The sequence below is a fragment of the Oryx dammah genome, unplaced genomic scaffold (genome assembly GCF_014754425.2).
Source record: "Oryx dammah isolate SB20612 unplaced genomic scaffold, SCBI_Odam_1.1 HiC_scaffold_12, whole genome shotgun sequence".
NCBI classification, from domain to species: domain Eukaryota; kingdom Metazoa; phylum Chordata; class Mammalia; order Artiodactyla; family Bovidae; genus Oryx; species Oryx dammah.
Window position 1 is genome coordinate 10,454,564 of NW_024070196.1, and position 23,076 is coordinate 10,477,639.

Sequence of the window (23,076 nt, forward strand, 5' to 3'; positions counted from 1 at the left end):
CTGGGCCTCCACTAGCCTGAACCTCTGAAAGACTAGGAGAAGCAGATACACTCATTGACTTGCATAGATTAAGTAACTTGAGTAAGAAATAAACTCTTGTGGGGTAAGCAACAAGATTTGGGAGTTGACTGTTACCATGGTATAGCCTGTCCTATCCTAACACAGAAGAATTCCAAGATCCTAGGAAGGGGGAAGAATGTTGCTAATAGCATTGAATAATATATGCAAGAGAAGGCCAATTGTCAAAACATTTAGTTTTCCTTATTTAATGGGTACAGAGATTTGTTTGGGATGATGACAGAATTCTGGCAATAGTGATGATGGTTGAGCGAAATTGTGAATGCTCTCAATGCTACTGATTTGTACACTTTAAATGGTTTCAGTGATAAATTTTATGTTTTGTATATTTTGCCACAATTAGAAAATAACCCAAAATTTTTTCTTTCAAAATCTTCCAGTAATGCTATGGGTTGGAAATATAGGCATTCATATATTGTTATTGAGAAAATAATAGGTACTTCTTTCTGGATGAAATTTTGGTGATAAAAACAAGGCCTTTGATAGGAAGCCCTTTGATTCATTTATTCCTTTTCTGCAAATTTGACCTAAAATTAAAAAAATAACTTACAAAGTTTTATATAAAATTATCATGGCCCCAGCACAGTTTTTAAAAGTTAAAAATGTGAAACAGTGGGCCACAGGGAATTGGTCATATAATTTAAGGTATATTCATATAATTGAACATCTATTTCTGCTTTATTGACTATGCCAAAGCCTTTGACTGTGTGGATCACAGTAAACTGTGGAAAATTCTGAAAGAGATGGGAATACCAGACCACCTGACCTACCTCTTGAGAAACCTATATACAAGTCAGGAAGCAACAGTTAGAACTGGACATGGAACAACAGACTGGTTCCAAATAGGAAAAGGAGGACGTCAAGGCTGTATATTGTCACCCTGCTTATTTAACTTATATGCAGAGTACATCATGAGAAACGCTGGGCTGGAAGAAGCACAAGCTGGAATCAAGATTGCTGAGAGAAATATCAATAACCTCAGATATGCAGATGACACCACCCTTATGGCAGAAAGTGAAGAGGAACTAAAGAGCCTCTTGATGAAAGTGAAAGAGGAGAGTGAAAAAGTTGGCCTAAAGCTCAACATTCAGAAAACGAAGATCATGGCATCCGGTCCCATCACTTCATGGGAAATAGATGGGGAAACAGTGTCAGACTTTATTTTTCGGGGCTCCAAAATCACTGCAGATGGTGATTGCAGCCATGAAATTAAAAAACTCTTACTCCTTGGGAGAAAAGTTATGACCAACCTTCATAGCATATTAAAAAGCAGAGATGTTACTTTGCCAACAAAGGTCCGTCTAGTCAAGGCTATGGTTTTTCCAGTGGTCATGTATGGATGTGAGAGTTGGACTGTGAAGAAAGCTGAGCACCGAAGAATTGATGCTTTTGAACTGTGATATTGGAGAAGACTATTGAGAGTCCCTTGGACTGCAAGGAGATCCAACCAGTCCATTCTAAAGGAGATCAGTCCTGGGTGTTCATTGGAAGGACTGACACTAAAGATGAAACTCCAATACTCTGGCCACCTCACAAGAAGAGTTGACTCATTGGAAAAGACTCTGATGCTGGGAGGGATTGGGGGCAGGAGGAGAAGGGGATGACAGAGGATGAGATGGCTAGACAGCATCACCGGCTCAATGGACATGAGTTTGAGTAAATTCCGGGAGTTGGTGATGGACAGGAAGGCCTGGCGTGCTGCGATTCATGGGGTTGCAAAGAGTCGGACATGACTGAGCGACTGACCAGAACTGAACTGATATACCTATTTAGAACTGTAGTACAGACGAATGTTTAATGAGGAATACTGGAGAACTGCTCCAATATAATATTAAGTGAAAAAAATACAAATCTTTGTTCTTGAGCAGTGAGTTCCTAAATATAAGTTTAGTTTGACAGTATTGATTTTTGTTTGTTTTAATTTTATTTATGTATGTGGTTGTCTAGGGTCTCTATTGTGGCATGCGGGCTTCCATAATTACATGCAAACTCTTAGTTGTGGCATGTGGAATCTTAGTTCCCCAACGAGGGATTGAACCTGAGTTCCCTCCATTGCATGGTGATTCTTACCCAGTGGACCATCAGGGAAGTCCCAGTATTTATTTTTAATGAACGTATGCTGACTTTCTGTTCATGAAATTATTTTCCAAGATTGTTACCCATGGTAGCATGATTACAATTAAAAGTTCTCTAAATATCTCAGGATACAATTTATCTGGGAATAAAAACAAACTCATTAAAATACATTTTAAGAAGATCTCCTCCTATTTCCTACCTTTCTTGCGTTTTGGTTCTGTCCTGCCATAACTCGTTTTCCTCTTTCCATCTGAAGGTAATTATTAGAGAAGAATGGAGAAAAAGAGTGTTTCGTTAGTTCTCCTTCTCTGTTATCTTTTTCACATTACATCATCTTTCCCCAGAGTCTTCATGTTTTTGTTATTGCTATGAACATGACCTTAAAAGGACCCTTTCTGTTTTTCTGCTATTTTTCACATCTTTAGAGATGAAATGAGCTTAGGCTCATTCTGGATCTGCTTTTTCAGATATTGCTAGTTAAGGGTCGTGCTTAAATAACATACTGCTCACTGGTATTTAGATAAATGTACACATCTATCCATTATCTCCTATTTTTGGCGCAGTAGAGGAATGCGTCTGCACACACTCCTGGTTTTTTGAAGATATTGCTCTTTCTTTCCTGTTGCAGTTATTATGTTTTTAAGTATTCATTTATTTGGCTGTGCCCAGTCTTAACTGTGGCACGGGAACTCTAAGTTGTGTCATATGGGGACTGGTTCCCTGACGAGGGGTGGGACCTAGGCCCCCTGCACTGGGAGTGCAGAGTCTTACCCATGGGTCCACCAGGGAAATCCCCCTACTGGAATTATTTAAGGCAATCATCTTCAACTTGACTTACAGGAACCCCAAAAGTATGTAAAATTTTCCCAAAAATTACTTTTGGCAGGGAAAATTTTATTTCCAGGTCCGCAATTTCCATTTGGTCTTTTGCCTAAAATTGATCTGTTTGAAAAGCTATCTTACAAGTTCTTCTGCCCACCTCCCCATTCACTATAATCCTTTTCCCAAAGAAAAAGAGAAGGTATAAAATCATACTGCAAGTTCGTTCATCTGCATCCTTGTTCTGAGATGTAAGATTCTCCATGATAGCTGGGGAAATTTTCAAATATATTTTCTGGAAGCCTTCTGTAATGATTAACCCACCATAGTGCTTTTGTTTTTCCCTGTCTTTTGCACATTTCTGTTCAAAGTAACAGTGGCCTTAGAAACTGTCCCATTGAGATATTCTGAATATGTTGAGGTGAGGGGGTAGGAATGATGACAATTTTCCTTTATCAACTTGCCTCTCCCATCTTCAAATATAATTAGGGAATGCATGATCCTTGAGGGAGAAACACATGAATGCAAAGAAAATATACATAAGAAATACTGAACACTGGGACTTCCCTGGTAGTCCAGTGGCTGGGACTCTACTCCACTGCAGGAGGTGGGGGTTTATGCCTGGTGGGAGAACTAGGATCCTGTATGCTAGAAGGTGCAGCCAAAAATTAATAACAAAACAAAAAGAGAAAGAAATGTTGGGCAGTAAAAATGATTCTCCTCTTTGAACAGAAGCTTTTTTTTTCTCTCCTTTCGATCTCTCAATATTCCACTCTAGAATGTGTTGTCAGCTGGAAAGAATGGAAAGAAAAGCACCTTTGAGCAGATTAGTCATGCTGATTCTTTAAAGTATAACTGGAATGTATAATTGCTAAGATTTCTGAGACAAGATGAAAAAAGCCTGTGCAGAAAAAGTTCACATGATTTATTTCAAAATGTTTGCATTATTTAAAAAGGTAGTTAAAACTTATTTCATCAGTTCATAATAGGAAATAGTTATTGATTTACTGACTCAATCTTTCTGGACCTCAAGATTCCTCTTCTGTAAAATGGGGATAATAATCATATCCCTTCGCTGAGGTTTTTTTTTGAGATTAAATGAGTCACCCTGTAATCTCTGCAAAACACGGAGAAAAGTGCCCGGTGCAGAAGAAGGGCTCCCATGCTGCCCCACTCCCCTTCACCAGTCTGTACTTCCTCTTCTCTTGGTCTGTACTCACTCCCTTGGTCATCTCACCCACTCTCCTGGCTTTTAATATCATTTATGTGCCAATGATTCCCAATATATATTTTCAGCACCTGCTCACCCTGGAACTCCAGATTCATACTCAACAGCCTACTGGACCTCTCCACCTGGCTATGTACTAGACATCTCAAACTCACTCTCTCCAAATGGACTCCTCACACCTTTCCCCTGTTACTCGACATCTACATCATCCTTCCAGGTGTTCAGACCACCAGAACGTGGAGTTAACCTGCACTGCTTTCTTTCTCTCGTCCTCCACGTACCGTCTGTGTTCCTGCAGAGAGATCCAGAATCTGACCACCGTTCACTCCCCCAGCGCTGCCCCTTGCCTCAAGCCACTGCGGCCTCTCTCCGGGGTCACTGCCACAGACTCCACCTGGGTTCTGCCTCTGCTTTGGCTCTCTGATGGTCGGTCTTTAACAGGTCAGCCAGATTGCTCCTTCTGAAGAGAAAACCAGGAATTCCCTGGTGGTCCAGTGGTTAGGTCTCAGCGCTTTCACTGCCAGGGCTGGGGTTCAATCCACGGTTGGAGAATTAAGATTCTGCAAGCCACATGGAGTGGCCAAAAGAAAAAAAAATCAAGTTGTATCTTTCCCCTGCTTAAAATTCTTGAGTAGGTCCCCTCCCGTACAGAACACAATAACAACTTTTCAGAAACTACATATGTATTCCTGCACATACATATTCATTTTTTGAAAGACTGTATAAATATGCATCAAATTGTTGCCAGGGGTTATCTTAGGGTGGTAATATTACATGTGATGATTTAAAACTATTTGCCTTTTGACCCAACAATATTACTGTTAGTAATTTGTCTACAGGAAATATTAGGATATGCCCAAAGATACATGTTCAAGAATGCTAGTCACAACAATATTTACACTAGGTAAAAATTGGAAATAGTTTAAGTGGCTAACAATAGGAAAGTACAGTTGACCTTGACTAATTATGGGGTTAGGATTGCTGACCCTCCTTGCAGTAGAAAATCCGAATAAAACTTACTGTTGACCCCCCTCTCATGTGGTTTCTCCACATCCACGGTTCCTCTGTATCCATAGTTCGGTATCCTCAGAGTCAACCAACAGTGGATCAGGTAGTACTGTGGTACTTCCTGTTTGAAAAATTCTGCATATAAGTGAACCTGCACCATTCAAATCTGTGTTAGTCAAGGGTCAAGTGTAGCCTAATCAGTTCAGTTCAGTTCAGTTCAGTCGCTCAGTCGTGTCCGACTCTTTGTGACCCCATGAATTGCAGCACGCCAGGCCTCCCTGTCCATCACCAACTCCCAGAATTCACTCAGACTCACGTCCATCGAGTCAGTGATGCCATCCAGCCATCTCATCCTCTGTCGTCCCCTTCTCCTCCTGCCCCCAATCCCTCCCAGCATCAGAGTCTTTTCCAATGAGTCAACTCTTCTCATGAGGTGGCCAAAGTACTGGAGTTTTAGTTTTGGCATCAGTCCCTCCAAAGAAATCCCAGGGCTGATCTCCTTCAGAATGGACTGGTTGGATCTCCTTGCAGTCCAAGGGACTCTCAAGAGTCTTCTCCAACACCACAGTTCAAAAGCATCAATTCTTTGGCACTCAGCCTTCTTCACAGTCCAACTCTCACATTCATACATGACCACTGGAAAAACCATAGCCTTGACTAGATGGACCTTAGTCGGCAAAGTAATGTCTCTGCTTTTCAATATGCTGTCTAGGTTGGTCATAACTTTTCTTCCAAGGAGTAAGAGTCTTTTAATATCATGGCTGCAGTCACCATCTGCAGTGATTTTGGAGCCCAAAAAAGTAAAGTCTGACACTGTTTCCACTGTTTCCCATCTATTTGCCATGAAGTGATGGGACCAAATGCCATGATCTTCGTTTTCTGAATGTTGAACTTTAGGCCAACTTTTTCACTCTCCTCTTTCACTTTCATCAAGAGGCTCTTTAGTTCCTCTTCACCTTCTGCCATAAGGGTGGTGTCATCTTCATATTTGAAGTTATTGATATTTCTCCCGGCAATCTTGATTCCAGCTTGTGTTTCTTCCAGCCCAGCATTTCCCATGATGTACTCTGCATAGAAGTTAAATAAGCAGGGTGACAACATACAGCCTTGACGTCCTCCTTTTCCTATTTGGAACCAGTCTGTTGTTCCATGTCCAGTTCTAACTGTTGCAACTGTTGCTTCCTGACCTGCATACAGATTTATTATAGCAAATGATGGGTTAGCTGGCATGGCTAACCTTGTCTTTTAAATTTTAAATTTATCTGTCTATTATGTATCTGGCTGTGCCGGGTTGTAGTTGAGGCACGTGGGGTCTCTGATGCGTCATGTGGGATTTTCCACTGCAGGGTCTTTTTCGTGGCACCCGAGCTCAGTAGCCAAGGTGTGATCTCAATTAGTGACTCCACAGCAGGTGGGACCAGGGATCGAACCTCCGTCGCTTACATTTCCAGGTGGACTCTTAACCTCAGGACCACCAGGAAATCCCTGACCATATATATATATATTTTTTTTTTTTTAATTAGTAACACACTATTAATGAAAAAAGATAATGAACTAACAGTACAGTCTGAGATTAACTTTGCAAATTAAAAAATGTCTATGAAAAGAGAGAAAAAGACACTAAGGATATGCACCAAAATATCAAAGGGCATCATCCATGGGAAACAGACACAGGTGGTGGCCGTGATCTAGAGCTACACAGCCATGGAAGGACTGCTACTTCCTATTAGCAAGCCTGCTTGGAATTCACAAACTCAGAGCAAATGTGCAAATTCTAATCAGCACTTCCTGTACATTCTACTGTATCAGCTTAAGCAACCATCTCTTTTATGGCCTCTGCTGCTGCTAAGTTGCTTCAGTCGTGTCCAACTCTGTGCGACCCCATAGACGGCAGCCCACCAGGCTCCTCCGTCCCTGGGATTCTCCAGGCAAGAACACTGGAGTGGGTTGCCATTTCCTTCTCCAATGCATGAAAGTGAAAAGTGAAAGTGAAGTTGCTCAGTCATTTCCGACTCTTAGCGACCCCATGGTCTGCAGTCTACCAAGGCTCCTCCGTCCATGGGATTTTCCAGGCAAGGCTACTGGAGTGGGGTGCCATTGCCTTCTCTGTTTATAGCCTCTAGATGCATTCATACAGTATATCACATAAATAAGATATTTAAATCTGAATTTATGGTAACAAAAATGATTCTTATACTGCATACTTAGCAAGTAGAAAAAATAAATAAATAAATCCCCTAATACTTCAAGGAATTTAGGCCTTTTAAGTCTTGCCAGATTAGAACGGGTTAAACTTTTTTTTTTTTTTTGCAATGACTGATAAGAGTTTCCTAAGCTTCTTATCAGTTTTTAACCTGTTTGAAAAAACTAGTTGCAAGTGCAGGAAGTAAGATGCTTGGCAAGCTCGGTGACTAATATCCAGTTTCTAATTAAGGTGACTTTTAAACGTTGAGCTTAAAAGTTAGTTCTTAGAATTTTACGTTTCATGTGTCTTGTTAGTTATGGAATGAAGTGATCAAAGGAAAAGAAATTCTACATTCATAACTGCATTTCTTTTCTATTCAGCCTCAGAGATCTTCACCCAAGAACACATTGATACCATTCAGAAGTTTAAGAAGTCATCTCTCTTTCTTCTTTACATAACTGAAGCATAGGTACTATTCAAGTTACCAACGCATTTTCACTGAAAAGGAAAACAAACAAGTGAAAAGCAGAATACGAAGTTCCTAAGTAGCAGAAGAAACCACAAGGCGATCAGAAATGACCCGAAAGCCAAGCTTGCAATTTTTTTCGTGAATTAAGTAATAAGGTCAACCACAAAAGGTGTCAGGTATGCAATAAAATTGGCTGGCTTCAGCACATTCCTTTGTTTTAACACTTGGTTTCGACATTATGGCAAGGAGACTGCCCTTAAAAACCCACATATTGAATACTGAGAACATGACATTTCACCAGACTTTGTTGCAAAACTAGAATTGTGTGAGAACATTGCCACTTTGTTCTTTTGGAACATAAAGCAGAAATTTACCAAACAACCGTCTGCATGAAAGGCAGGAAGATCTGATTATGTGCTTATGAGCTTAAGGCTTTCTTCTTCTTTTTATTTTTTTTTTTCATCTGGCATTCTTTGAGAACAAACTAAAATTCTCTTGTTCTCTGGAGAGAAAGAGGGAGGTAGAAATTACCTAATGTAAAATATGAGCTTCTACCTGTATCAAAACAAGGAAATCCGCTCCAGGCTTAGCTGGAGTGAAGGTGTTCAGTAGGCTAAGGGTGCCCGTTTTGCTCATCTGCATGGGCGGGTTGAGTCTGTATACCACATTTGTTGCTTTTGCTGTTGTTTAGTCACTCAGTCATGGCCGACTCTTCGCAACCCCATGGACTGTCGCCCACCAGGGTCCTCTGTGCATGGGATTTACCAGGCAATAATGCTGGGGTGGGTTGCTATTGCCTTCTCCAGGGGATCTTCCCGACCCTGGGACTGAACCCACGTTTGCTGCATTGCAGGTGGATTCCTTAATGCTGAGCCACCTGGGTGTATCTAGCAAATAAAAAAATTAAAATGGTAATGACATCAATAAAAAAACCTCTCTAAGGGTATGAACAAAGAGAAAATCATTTGCTCCTAGCTGCTGCTGCTGCTGCTGCTAAGTTGCTTCAGTCGTGTCCGACTCTGTGTGACCCCACAGACGGCAGCCCACCAGGCTCCCCCCGTCCCTGGGATTCTCCAGGCAAGAATAGTGGAGTGGGCTGCCATTTCCTTCTCCAATGCATGAAAGTGAAAAGTGAAAGTGAAGTCGCTCAGTTGTGTCTGACTCTTAGTGACCCCATGGACTGCAGCCCACCAGGCTCCTCCGTCCATGGGATTCTCCAGGCAAGAGTACTGGAGTGGGGTGCCATTGCCTTCTCCAATTTGCTCCTAGATATTTAGTCAAATCTAAGGTGGAATTTCTCTCCCTGAATTTACTATGGTTCTCAGTTAGGAATTATAATGCTTTGGAGGGTGTTACAAGAAAGCTATCCTAAAGTCTAAGTTGCTTGTTTTCTTCATGACAGTTAATTTTATTTGCTTTTAAAATGTAAACAGTATTTACTTGTTTAATTTACCTGTGCCAAGTATTTTGTCCTGACATTTGAACTCTTAGTTGTGGCATGTGGGATCTAATTCCCTGACCAGGGACTGAACCTAGACACTGGAAGCTCAGAGTCTTAGCTGCTGGACCACCAGGGAAGTCCCAACACTTAATTTTAAAATTAAGCTTTGCACAAAATAGAGAATAAATATTTCACTGATTAAAAAATGAACAAATTCCAGCTCAAGTCTCTCATCCATTGATAATGGCAAAATTAACAGATCTGCACCCTCTGTGTAGGTAGGGGCTACTTCAGTGATATTTACAATCACAGAGGAGTAAAAGGAGCACCCGTCTGCCAATATACAGTCATCAAAGCCACACAAATAATCAACCCTAAACGAACTGAATAACTCTTATTTGGCCCCTAGATACATCCTGAAATTAAAAAGGCTTACTGTTGTCAAGTCGCTGAGTTGTGTCTGACACTTTGCCATCCCATGGACTGCAGCACCCTAGGCTCCTCTGTCCTCCACTATCTCCTGGACTTTGCTCAAATTCATGTTCCCTGATGCATGGACATGAATAGATAGAATCAGTGATGCTATCTAACAATCTCATCCTCTGCCACTCCCTTCTCCTTTTGCCTTCAATCTTTCCCAGCATCCCCTTTTCCAATAAGTACGCTCTTCGAATCAAGTGGCCAAAATATTGGAGCTTCACCTTCAGCATCAGTCCTTTCAATGAAAACCCAGGACTGATTTCCTTTAGGATTGACTGGTTTGTGCTCTGTACAGTCCAAGGGACTCTCAAGAGTCTTCTCCAGCACCACAATTCTAAAGCATCAATTCTTCAGTGCTCAGCCTTTTTTATGATCCAACTCTCACATCTATACAGGACTACTGGAAAAACCATAGCTTTGACTGTATGTACCTTTGTCAGCAAAGTGATGTTTCTACTTGTAATACAATGTCTAGTTTTGTCATAGCTTTCCTTCCAAGGAGCACTATAGCAGCAGCTTCTTTTAGGATTTTAAATAACTCAGCTAGAATTCCATCACCTTCACTAGCTTTGATCATAGTAAATGATTCCTAAGGCCAACTTGTCTTCACACCCCAGGATGTCCAGCTCTAGGTGAGTGACCACATCATTGCGGTTATCCAGGTCATTAAGACATTTTTGTACAGTTCTTTGGTGTATTCTTGCCACCTCTTCTTAATCTCTTTAGCTTCTGTTAGGCCCTTGCCATTTCTGTCCTTTATTGTGCCCATCTTTGCATGAAATGTTCCCTTGATATCTCCAGTTTTCTTGAAGAGATCACTATTCTCATTCTATTGTTTTCCTCAATATCTTTGCATTGTTCATTTAAGAAGGCCTTCTTATCTCTCCTTGCTAGTCTCTGGAATATTCACTAATGTATTGAAAATAAATTTCTTGGGGGCGGGGGGGCGCTTCACTGGCATGTCAGTGGTTAGGGCTCTGCACTTTAACTGCAGAGGGTATGGGTTCTATTCCTGATTGGGGAATTAAGATCCCGCATGCTACACTGGCAAAGAAAATAGAGAGAGAGAATTTCTTGGACTCTGTCCTTATTACTGCACTTAGTTGCTGAGTCCCCTTTCCACTTAAAAGCCTAAAACTTAACCTTTTGTGTGAACTTTGCAATTTACAGATTAAACTCAGTCAATCCAGGGCTTCTCCCCCTCTCCATTTTCCTTCTCTTTTCCAGGGATTTACATGTTGTTCTGACCTCAGAGGCCCCTGGTCCAGGATCTGCTGAGCTGGGTGATTCCCTGGTCTGGTCGCCAGCTCCCATCTTTGCTGCCCCATGTCTCCACCCACCTCTGCCAAGTTTGCCCTGAGTACAGGGCCCCTCCTGTTCTGCCATCCCTCTCTCAGCCACTCCTGGGTGCTTTGGGGAGCTCAGGAAACTGCTGGATGCTCACTGTCCTGCAGGGTGCGGGGAAATGTCTTAGTCATCCACGGAGGTCTGCTAGAAGCAAGCTGAGGATCCTCTCTACCCTCTGTATTCCTGCAGGGGATTTCTTGTCTTCTCAGTTGACTGAGGAGAGTGGACAGAGGGTACAATCTTTTCTTAGGCACCTAAGTATAAGTGTTAGTCACTTCAGTTGTGCCCCCATGGACTGTAGCCCATCAGGCTCCTCTGTCCATGGGGATTCTTCAGGCAAGAATGCTGGGTTGACATTTCCTTCTCCAGAGGATCTTCCTGACCCAGGGATTGAACCTGGGACTCCTGCCTTGCAGGCAGATTCTTTACCATCTGAGCCACCAGGGAAGCCCCTATCAGCTTCTAAATTCTAGTCACTTGCCCTCAGATTTTCTTCTTTTTGTTTCCTTTCCATAGCCAACTTCATACTTCCTCTTTGATTTATGATGTAAACGTCCTGAGTCCTCCCAAGTGTTTATTCATGTAGAACTCAAAAAACACGTTTCCTCTTTCAAGAAACCTGCCCTATAAGAAAAGCCTACTATTTCAGCTTTGATGTTAAAATCCTATTCTGAAACTTAGTTGTTCTCTTCATTCTGGGCTATGCGCACTCATTCTGGAGTGATGACTGCTATTGATTAAGTAAAGGGGGAAACGGTAATCAGGAGTGATAGGAGCCCCCTAGTGGGCATTTGGAAACGTGCAGGACATTTTTAGCGGTCACAGTGACTTAGGGATTTGGGGGGTGAGTGGGGTAAGGGCGGTAAATATCCTGCAATTGCAGGACAATGCCATGCAAAATACCAATAGTTCCCTGCTGAAAAATGCCAAGGACATTCTTTGGGGGCTTTTCCAGCCTAGGGCCCCATCTCTCTTACTCTACAGGAAGGCTCAGGGCCCTCTTTGCTCACCTCTGAGATCCTGACTCCTTTCCTGCCCACAGTCCATGGGACAAGCTTGAGTCCTCAGGTAGTCCTTGCATCTCTCCGACCTGAGCTGTTTGGGGGAGGAGCAAGACGCTGGATGGGAGGTCCATTTAGCTATCTCACCCTTTAATTTCCCGTTCCTCTTCCACCTGCGTAGTGCTTTGAGTTTTTGCCTCTGAGCTTGCTTCACCAGTCTCCTACACGTAAAATTTACCAACGTTCTTCTCTTGCTTCTCATCCCCACTCCTATTATTGCTATGTGCAAGAGAAAATGTGAAACAGCCTATATTTTAGTCTCGTTGCTAAGCATGATTTTGGGCCAGTCTTTTAACCCCACAGCTTAGTTTTCTCATTTGTAAAAAATGAAAGCATGAGGCTAAATGATCTCTAACGGCATGTCAGCTCTGTGCTTCTACAGAAAAAAAAAAAAATAGCATTTGTTCTGCATTTCGGACACCCTTTACATTTCTTTCTTGACAAAGGTCCTTTAGCCTCTTTTGTTCATAATTTAGAAGTAAGTGGACTCTTCAGAGGAAATGGCAATAATGAAACTAGATTACCATGTCATTTTGTGGCAAGTGTTGGTTAATTATTGAGCTATATATAGTAAAATATATACACATATATTTTGTTATTCTGTTTTTCACAAAGGATCAATCTCTCATTTTTCCTTGCTTCATTAATACATTCAGGAAATATTTATAATCATCTATTGTGTGTCAGGCGTTATTCTAGATACAACAGTGTTGAAAACATAACAGTAAACAAAATAAACTCAATGTTTTCACAGAGCTCACATTCTAGATTATCAGTTCTCAACATGTGGCCCCTGAAAAATATCTCAGTATCCAAAAGGTCAAAACATTCTATTAATAATACTAAAGCATTATTTGACTTTTTCGGTGTGTTCACATTTGCACTGATGGTAACAAAAAAATGGTGGGTTAAATTAAGTGCCTTAGTATGAATCATGGAGAAAGCAATGGCACCCCATTCCAGTACCCTTGCCTGGAAAATCCCATGGACGGAGGAGCCTGGTGGGCTGCAGTCCGTGGGGTCGCTGAGAGTCGAACACGACGGAGCAACTTCACTTTCACTTTTCACTTTCATGCATTGGAGAAGGAAATGGCAACCCACTCCAGTGTTCTTGCCTGGAGAATCCCAGGGACGGGGGGAGCCCGTTGGGCTGCCGTCTATGGGGTCGCTCAGAGTCGGACACGACTGAAGCGACTTAGTAGTAGTAATAGTTGTATGAATCAAGGTTGTGGTGCCAATTGCTAGAAGTTACTGTATTCTCCCCCACTGCACACTTGAAAGAAAAAAGAAAAGCCAGTTTCCTTTAAGCAGTCATTTACAGAGCAATACAGTTTATTATTTGTATTATTATATAATAATATATTTTATTATTATTATTATTATTATTATTGAGCTTCCCTGGTAGCTCAGATGGTAAAGCGTTTGCCTACAATGCGGGAGACGTGGGTTCAGTCCCTGGGTCGGGAAGATCCCCTGGAGAAGGAAATGGCAACCCACTCCAGTACTCTTGCCTGGAAAATCCCACGGACCTAGGAGCCTGGTGGGCTACAGTCCATGGGGTTGCAAAGAGTCGGACACGACTGAGCAACTTCACTTCACTTCACAAATTATTAACTTTTATATACAATGGTTGTCTTGAGGAAATCACATGTGATTATTTGAAATTGTATGCTAAACTAGTCAATTTTTTAAATGAAATCTCATCTTTTCTTGAAAGAACAGCTGAAAGATGAACTACGGTTTCCTAGACTTGAAAACAGGCAGACTTTTTTTTGGAAATGAGCCAAGTAATTCTGATACTTCCAGGAAAATAACTGGCAGTATTTGTTGCCAGTGATAAAATTCAAACTTTCAAGCAAAAAATAGAATTTTGAAAAAATCTGTTAGTTTGATAGCTTCCCAAAACACAAAAATTCTGATGAGATTGGTGGCAATATTAGCAAATGTGATTTTTCAATGTTGTGTAATGAAGTGTGCCAACATTTGGAAGATCTATATAGCTCAGTGAACTGTCTTCCAAATGACCAATGCATGATGCTACAAAATCATGTATATGTTAAAGATCCGTTAAAGTTGTGAGACAGACATGAAATTTTAATGTAACAGTATGAAAAGAACTTTTCAACATGTTTCAAATGTTCCAGTAACTTGATACTTCAGGCTTGGTTTTTTTTCAGAAAATAAACTTAGTAGTTCTCTGCCAAATAAAGAAACACATCCCCAGTTCTCATGTTTGGTAATTATAAGATTTTTAGTGAATATGAATACTAAGGTTTGTGTTGTGAGAAGTGAAGTGTTTCCTCTATTTTAAAATGTATTTGGTTAAGTGAAATTTAGTAAGCTTGTGCTTACCTGAAATTTTTTTTTTTTTTTTTTTGAATGTAGACTATTAAGAAACAATCCTGAGTGACGTAGAGACCAGAGAGAAGTAAAGCACCAACTGCAGACTTTCTTCAAATATTTAGAATGTAGGACTGGGTGAAGCACAGGCTGGAAGCAAGATTGCTGGCAGAAATATCAACAACCTCAAATATGCAGATGACACCACTCTAATGGCAGAAAGTAAAGAGGAACTAGAGAGCCTCTTGATGAGGGTGAAAGAGGGGGGTGAAAAAGCTGGCTTAAAACTCAACATTCAAAAACTAAGATCATGGCATCCAGCCCCATCACTTCATGGCAAATAGAAGGGGAAAAAGTGGAAATGGAGGCAGATTTTATTTTCTTGGACTCCAAAATCACTGTGGATTATGACTACAGCCATGAAATTATAAGACATTTGCTCCTTGGAAGGAAAGCTTTGACAAACCTAGACAGCGTGTTAAAAAGCAGACATCATCTTGCCAACAAAGGTCTGTATAGTCAAAGCTATGACTTTTCTGGGCTTCCCTGGTGACTTAGATGGTAAAGAATCCACCTGCAGTACAGGAGACCCAGGGTTGATCCCTGGGTCGGGAGGATCCCCCAAAGAAGGGAATGGCTACCCACTCCAGTATTCTTGCCTGGAGAATGCCCTGGACAGAGGAGCCTGCTGGGCTACAGTCCCTGGGATAGCAAAGAGCTGGACACGACTGAGCGACTGACACTTTCACTGTCATGTAGTTTCCAGTAGTCAGGTACAGACGTGAGTGTGGACCATAAGGAAGGCTGAGCACTGAAGAATTAGATGCTTTTGAATTGTGGTGCTGGAGAAGACTCTTGAGAGTCTCTTGGACTGTAAGGAGATCCAACCAGTCAATCCTAAACAAAATCAACTGTGAATATTCACTGGAAAGGCTCATGCTGAAGCTCCAGTACACTGGCTACCTGATGCAAAGTGCCAACTCATTGGAAAAGACCCTGACACTGACTGAGGGCAGGGGGAGAAGGGTGCAACAGAGGATGAGATGGCTGGACAGCATCACCAACTCAACAGGAATGAACCTAAGCAAACGCCTGGAGACAGTGAAGGGCAGGGAAGCCTGGCGTGCTTCAGTCCAGAGTCAGACACAACTTAGTGACCGAACAACAACAACTTGTATAACTGTGGTGAGCCAGTGAGAGGGGCCTGGCTGTCTGGAAACAAAAAAGTCATTGCTCTTTTTACATTTGTCCACTGACCTTATCAAAAACATTGAGCAGAAAACACAGACATAGGTGATTCATTCTTCCAGTGTTCCTTCTCAATGCTCTTTTTATAATACAGATGTGGTCACGTTTGGTTTCTCATGGTCTGACATTGTTTGGACAGTCCAGAATGTTAATCATATGGAGAATTCCTGATGTACATAATATATCCACAGTCCTGGATACATAATATATATATGTGTAAATTTTATTTCTGAATCTTCTAGAACAAAATAGTCAAAACTTTTCTCGGGATACATATTCAAAACATGAAAACTGTATTTTCAAGTATACAAATGGTGTATTTATCATTGCTGAATTTTTGGAAATACTTTATAGAATACATACTTGTTTTTCTCCTCTCTTTAAGCTTTGATGTTTTTATCAAAGAGCCTGTCTGTGGGACCTCCTTGGTGGTCCAGGGGTGAAGACTCTGTGTTCCCAGTGCAAGGGGCCCAGGTTCAATCCTGGTCAGGAAACTAGATCCCACATGTTAGTAACTAAGATCTGGCACAGCCAAATAAGTAAATAAATAAAAATAAATATTGTTTGTGGCTTATATTTGAGATTTTGAAAGCAGTTTTTAATTCTAAGAATTAGTTTCTTGTGTTCCTTCTCAGACTAAGCACCAAAGTGTTAGTTGCTCATCATGGCAACCTATTCCAGTATTCCTGCCTGGAGAATCCCATGGACAGAGAAGCCTGGCAGGCTCCTAAGTCACACAGAGTCGTACACGACGGAAGCCACTTTACACGCACACACGCAAGTACACACACATCCAGCTCTTTGTGACCCTGTGGACTGTAGTCCATCAAGCTCCTCTGTCCATGGGATTCTACAGGCAAGAATACCAGAGTGAGTTGCCATTCCCTTCTCTAGTGGTTCCCGACCCAGGTATTGAACCCAGGTCTCCTGCATTGCTGGCAGATTCTTTATTGCCAAGAGCCAGCGTGAGGAACCCCACCCATGGCAAAGGTCATGAGGAAGGAAGCCTGACAAAACGCAAGGGCGTGATCAGGCTTCAGGGGGAACCCCTGAAAATTCCTGAGCATCCACCCCCAAAACCAGAGTCTGCCTGCCATACTACATTATGCTTTTCATCCACTCTTCTAACATTAACAGGGGACCTATCCCCCCACCACATTTTTCTGGGAAAGGTTAATTTAGAGCTTTTAGATAATAAGTCTCCCAGACATAATACGAGTGTTTCAATCCAAAAACCCATCTGATGGCTTTCTAGCCTGTCTGCAGGACTCTTACAGCTGTGCATGTGATTATTTACAGTCTCCCAACCCCAAGAGGCACAGGAAGCTTAAAACATCCTAGGAATGCAGGGGCTTCAGAGGTGTCAAGATCATTAGAATAAAACTGATTAAGCATTTCATTGTTGAGCCAATACTTGCTGCCAAATTGTCATATCTTTTATTTGTTGATATAGTTGGTATACAGAAAAAACAAGTAGCAACATTAGATCTTTGAGTTAAGTACCTTCTTTGTTATAACGCACTGCGCCTTTGTTCTATAGAGATGTAACTTTAGTGCTCTAAGGAGATGCAGATTAAAGAAAAACACTTCAGGGGAAACGAGATTAACATTCATTAAGGAAGAGAGCCAAAAAGTGTTAGCAAGCCTCTTGGCCAGAAGATAAAGTAAATCTCCTGAGACCTTTTGTATACAAAAAGATATACAGAAAGGGTCAGGACTGCTGCCCCTGCATGACTCTGTATCTTCCATTATGTAAAATTTAGGGTATATAAACACTTTTTAAATAATAAAGTTGGAGGGGTTTTTGCACAAGCCTGGCCTCCCCCATGTCAATTCTTTCTCTTGCTCCCTCTTCTTCCCTCTCCTTTTCAGGCTGATCCCTTGGAACATGGAGGCTCACCGAGTCTACTTACTTGTCCGGGCTTCTGAGACCCAAGCAAGAGGGAGCCCAAGGCAGGGCACCCTCCGCTATTCACGTGGGCGCCTGTGGCCCAACGTAGACGGTGCAAGTTCCTTGTCTGGAACTTTATTGGTTTTCCATGTAAACCAAGTTAATCAGCCTCTTTTCTCCACTCATTTTCCTACTACACTATTTCTTCCTAATCTAATCTTATATTTCTAATTAAATAAATAAATAAGTTTTTCCTCGCCCATCCGTCCACCTTTTGAATCACCCTGGATCCACCGGGGCTGGACCCCGGCACTTTACCATGTGAGCAACCAGGGAAGCCTAAACAGGAAGGCAAAACTAGGCTTTCTTCATCAACTATACCAATAAAAAATGTAATGGGGAAAAATTTTCTTCACAGTTTTCCTTGGCAGAGTTTTCCTTTTCTCCTGTGTAGACCATTACTTAACTCTCTTGTGACATTTGTAAGTTTTTTGATGCAGAAGAATTATTTGTGTAAGTTCTTGATGAATAAAATAAATGTGTATGATTATTGAGATGATGACTGTTGCTTCTGACAGATATTTATTATAGTAATCCAGATATAACTATGCTAGTCACCTCAAATTACATAGTATGCTTATTTCTGAAATGATAATGGTTCTAGCCAGATGATTTTGTTTTTAAAGTTCATTGATCTATTTTCAGACTTCATGCTGTAACTAGCCTTAAGAAACTATTCCTTGTTGAATACTGTTTCAAAGAAAAATATCCTCAAATATACAAAAATGTTATTACTCTTCACTTTTATAGCAACATATTTATGTCAGACTGGGTTTTCTTTACAAAACTCTACTAAAGCAACATATTGCATTCATAAAATAGGAAGATATGAGAATGTTTGATTATATTAGATATTAATGAGATTTGAAAATGTGAAACAGGGACTTCCTTGGCAGTTCAGTGGTTAAACTCTGCCATTCCACTGTAGGGGGTGCGGGTTTGATCTTTGGTGGGGGAACTGAGATCCTGCATGCTTCACAGCAAGGCCAAAAGTTAGGGGGAAAAAAGTAAAACAATGCCACTGTTTTTGCAATTTCTTTGAAAATACAATTATTTTTCATAAAAATATGTTATACATGGTGATATTTAATGAATTTATCAGTTACCTTAAATGCATTAGTAAGTAACAGCATTTAATCCTGTATACATGTATATCCTGTATACATATATATATGTATATATAATCTGATTTCTTTGGTTTCATCCATTTTTACTAAAAATTTCATTATGGAATATAAATATTACTTTTTATACTTTAAAATATTTACTATTTTTAGGAGCAAAATGGACATGATGGGTTATCAAACAAAGCTCTATACTTTCTTTTTTATTTTTACTTAAAAAAATTATTTTTTTAAATTAGCAGATAATTGCTTTACAATATTGTGTTGGTTTCTGCCACATATCAACATGAATCAGCCAAAGGTATATGTATGTCCCCTCCCTCTTGAAACTCCTTCCCACTTTCTACCTCACCCCACCCCATAGGTTGTTTTTTTAATCGCCTCTTTCAGAGGGACAACTGTTATAGCTCTGTTTATATATATTTATAGTTTTTAATATTTTTCTAAAATTTTATTTGTATACCACATTCACACTCAAAGGTAATTTGATAGTTTTATACATCTGAACATCCAATAAAAATTTCAGATTCATATATATTAATATATTTATTTTATGCCATTGGAGAAGGAAATGTCAACCCACTCTAGTGTTCTTGCCTGGGAAATCCCATGGACTGAGGAGCCTGGAGAGCAGCAGTCCATGACAGTCACAAAAGTCAGACATGGCTCAGGGACTAAACAACAAAAAACAAATATGCCATAGAGAAAGAGAAAGACTCACTATTAAGCTATTCTTCTTACTGTATTTCCATTTGCTGCGAAGAACAGTCTGGAGTCTCTCTACTCCTTCCTTCTGTCAGTGTCCTCAAACATATGGCTTGAAACCAAACATGTTGGACTAAGAAGGAAACTTTTAAACCAAAATTAAACATAATTGATTCCTCTGTCTTTTTCTCCTCTTCTTTTATCAAAAAGCTAGATAAAGTATCCCATGAAGTTGTATCCCATCCCCTATTCCTTCTCTCTATCCCTTGGGACAGCACCAAGTGGTCTCATTATTTTTCACTGGGATAAAAACCACTCTAGAATTATCTCACCCTACACCACTAAATTATGCAACTAAAACAGCTCAAAAGGGAAAAAAGCACACTAAAATAATATAAAGTAATAATCACTTTCTGTGTGCCAGGTGCTTTATAAGAACACCTCATAAGAACACACAAAGTAGGGTTTATTATATTATCCATTTGTCAGATGAGGAAAGTGTTAGATGAGGAAAGTGTTAGTTGAGGAAAGTGTTAGATGAGGAAAGTGTTAGTTGCTCAGTCATGTCCAACTCTTTGAGACGCTATGGACTACAGCCCACCAGGCTCCTTTGTCCAAGAAATTCTCCAGGCAAGAATACTGGAGTGGGTTGCCATTCCCTTCTTCAGGAAATCTGGAAACCAAGTTTCAAAATTCTGCTTGAGTTCAGATTACTAATAAGTGGTAGACGTGGAATTCAAGCCCAGGACTCATATATCAGGTAAGGGATTAATATTCAGAATATATAAAGAACTCTAAAACTCATTAAAAAAAAATCCCCCCAAACAATCTGATACAATAATCAGCAAAGGACTTGAATAGATATTTCTCCAAAGAAGATAAATAAATGGCCAATAAGCACATTAAAAAAAGATCAACAACATTAATCATTAGGGAAGAGCAAATTAAAACTAAAATGAGATACCATTTCTCCCCCAATAGAACAGTTACTATCAAAAAACTAGAAAATAAAAAGTGCTAGGAAGGATTTGGAGAGATTGGAACTCTTGGGTGCTGTTGGTGACAAAGTAAAGTGGTACAGCTGCTGTGGAAAACATATGGTAGTTCCCCACAAAATTAAAAATAGAATTACCATATGATCTAGCAATTCCATTTCTGGTTATGTACGCAGAAGGACCGCAAGCAGGGTCTCAAAGAGATGTTTTGTATCCATTTTCATAGCAGCATTATTCAAAACAGCTAAAACATGAAAGAAACCCAAGTGTCCAGTAATGGATGAATACATTCTATGTGAAATATACATACAATAGAGTATTATTCAGCCCTAACACGGAAGAAAATTCTGACATATCCTACAACGTGGATTAATCTGGACAATATTATGCTAAAGACACACACGCAAAAACAAATATTGTATGATTCTACTTCCATGAGGTACTTAGAGCAGCTGAACTCAGAGAAGCAGAGAGAGAACAGTGGTTGCCAGCAGCTGAGGGGAGAGTGGAATTGGGTGTTATAGAGTTTAAAGAAGAAACAGAATTTTCTTTGTTCACTGATGACATGATTGTTTATACAGATCTGAAATAATTACAAAAAACATCTTTCCGGGACTAATAAGCAATTGTAGTAAAGCTGCAGGATATAAGGTTAACATACAGAAGTATATATGTACTAATAATGAACAAGTGGAATTTAAAATTTATAAAAATAGCACATATATTAGCATACCTCTAAAATGAAATACTTAGGTATAAATCTAACAAAATATGTGCAACATCTAGTTAAAAAAACTACAAATCTTTGATGAAAGAACTCAAAGACCTAAACACATGGAGAGATATTCTATATACATGGACAGGAAGACTCAACATTGATCTATAGAGTCAATGCAATCCTAATAAGATCTTAGGAAGTTCCTTTGTGGATATCAACAATTGATTATAAATGTACACAGAGGCCATCCATGGTGGTCCGGTGGATAAGAATCGTCCTGCCAGTGCAGGGGATCTCTGCTGCAGGAAGATTCCACATGCTGCGGGGCTGCTAAGCCCTGTGTGCTGCACGGCCGCCTGTGTGCCTAGAACTTGTGCTCTGCAACAAGAGAAGCCGCCACAATGAGAAGCCCATGTACCACAGCGAGAGAGTGGTACCTGCTCCCCAAAACTAGAGAAAGACTGCTTGCAGCAACGAAGACCCAGTGTAGCCAAAATAAATAAATGAAATAAAATTTAAGAAACTTAAATAAGTAAATGAATGTACACAGATAAAAGATCCAGAATAGCCAACACAATATTGAAGGAAAAGAAAAAAAAATCAGAGGGCTGACACAACTTGAACTTAAAGCTTAGTACAAACTACAGTAATCAAGATAGTGTGGTGTTGGTAAAAGGAAAGACGTGTAGATTGATGGAAGAGCCGAGAGGGCTCAGAATTAGATCTGTATAAATACAAGCAACTGGTCTTTGACAAAGAAGCAAAGACAGCACAATGGAGTAAAGATGAACTTTTCCACAGATGGTGCTGAAATAACTGGACATCGATATATAAAAATATGAATCTAGACACAGACATTATACATTTTATGGAAATTAACTAAAGTATATATATCACAGACCTAACAGTAAAACACAAAACTGCAAAACTCCTAGAAGATAACACTGGAAAAAATCTGTGTTACCTTAGGTATGGTGAGGACTTTTTAGATATAACACCTAAGGCGAACTCCATGAAAGAACTGATAAGCTGGCCTTCATTAAAATTAAAAGCTTCTCCTCTGCAAAAGACACTGTGAAGAGGAGGAGACAAGCCATAGAGTGGGAGAAAATATTTGTAAAAGGCAACTCTGTTAAAGGTCTTTTATCCAAAATATACGAAGAACTCTTACAACCCAACAACAATACAAAACTTGATTATAAATGGGCCAAAGATATGAAAAGATACCTTACTAAAGAAGATATACAGTTACCAAACAATCATATGAAAAGATGGTCAACATCATATTTCATCGGGAACTTGAAAATTAAAACAAGATATCACTATACATCTATTAGAATAGTTAAAATTCAAAATACTGAGAACAACAAAACATATCGAGGATATGGAGCAACAAGAACTCTCATATATTGCTTGCCTGTGTGCTAAGTCACTTCAATCATGTCCAGCTCTTTGCAAGCCCACGAGCCCATCAGGATGCTCTGTCCATGGGGTTATCCTGACAAGCATACTGGAGTGGGCTGCCATTTCTTCCTCCAGGGGATCTTCCTGACCCACGTCTCTTATGCCTCCTGCATTGGCAGGTGGGTTCTTTACCACTAGTGCCACCTGGAAAGCCCCATACATTACTTGCATGAATGAAAAATAGTACAGGCACTCTGGAAACATTTGGTGGTGTCTTAAAAACTAAACATAATTTTACCACAAAATCTAGGAATCATGCTTTTGATATTTAGCCAAAGGAGTTAAAAACTCACATTAACACAAAACCTGCACATGGATGTTTATATCAACTTTATTCAT

The 23,076-nt window shown here is 40.2% G+C and overlaps 1 long non-coding RNA gene across 1 annotated transcript in view; it reads right to left on the reverse strand.

Moving 5' to 3' along the window:
- Window positions 1–4,728: 4,728 nt before the first annotated feature.
- The window catches only part of LOC120871456, a 33,619-nt gene continuing 15,271 nt past the window's right edge, over window positions 4,729–23,076 (reverse strand). Inside the window, exons 2-3 of the long non-coding RNA XR_005723019.1 lie at window positions 5,222–5,330; window positions 4,729–4,761 (exon numbers count right to left, since the gene is read on the reverse strand). This is a non-coding gene — a long non-coding RNA (uncharacterized LOC120871456). The remainder of the gene's footprint in view (window positions 4,762–5,221; window positions 5,331–23,076) is intronic.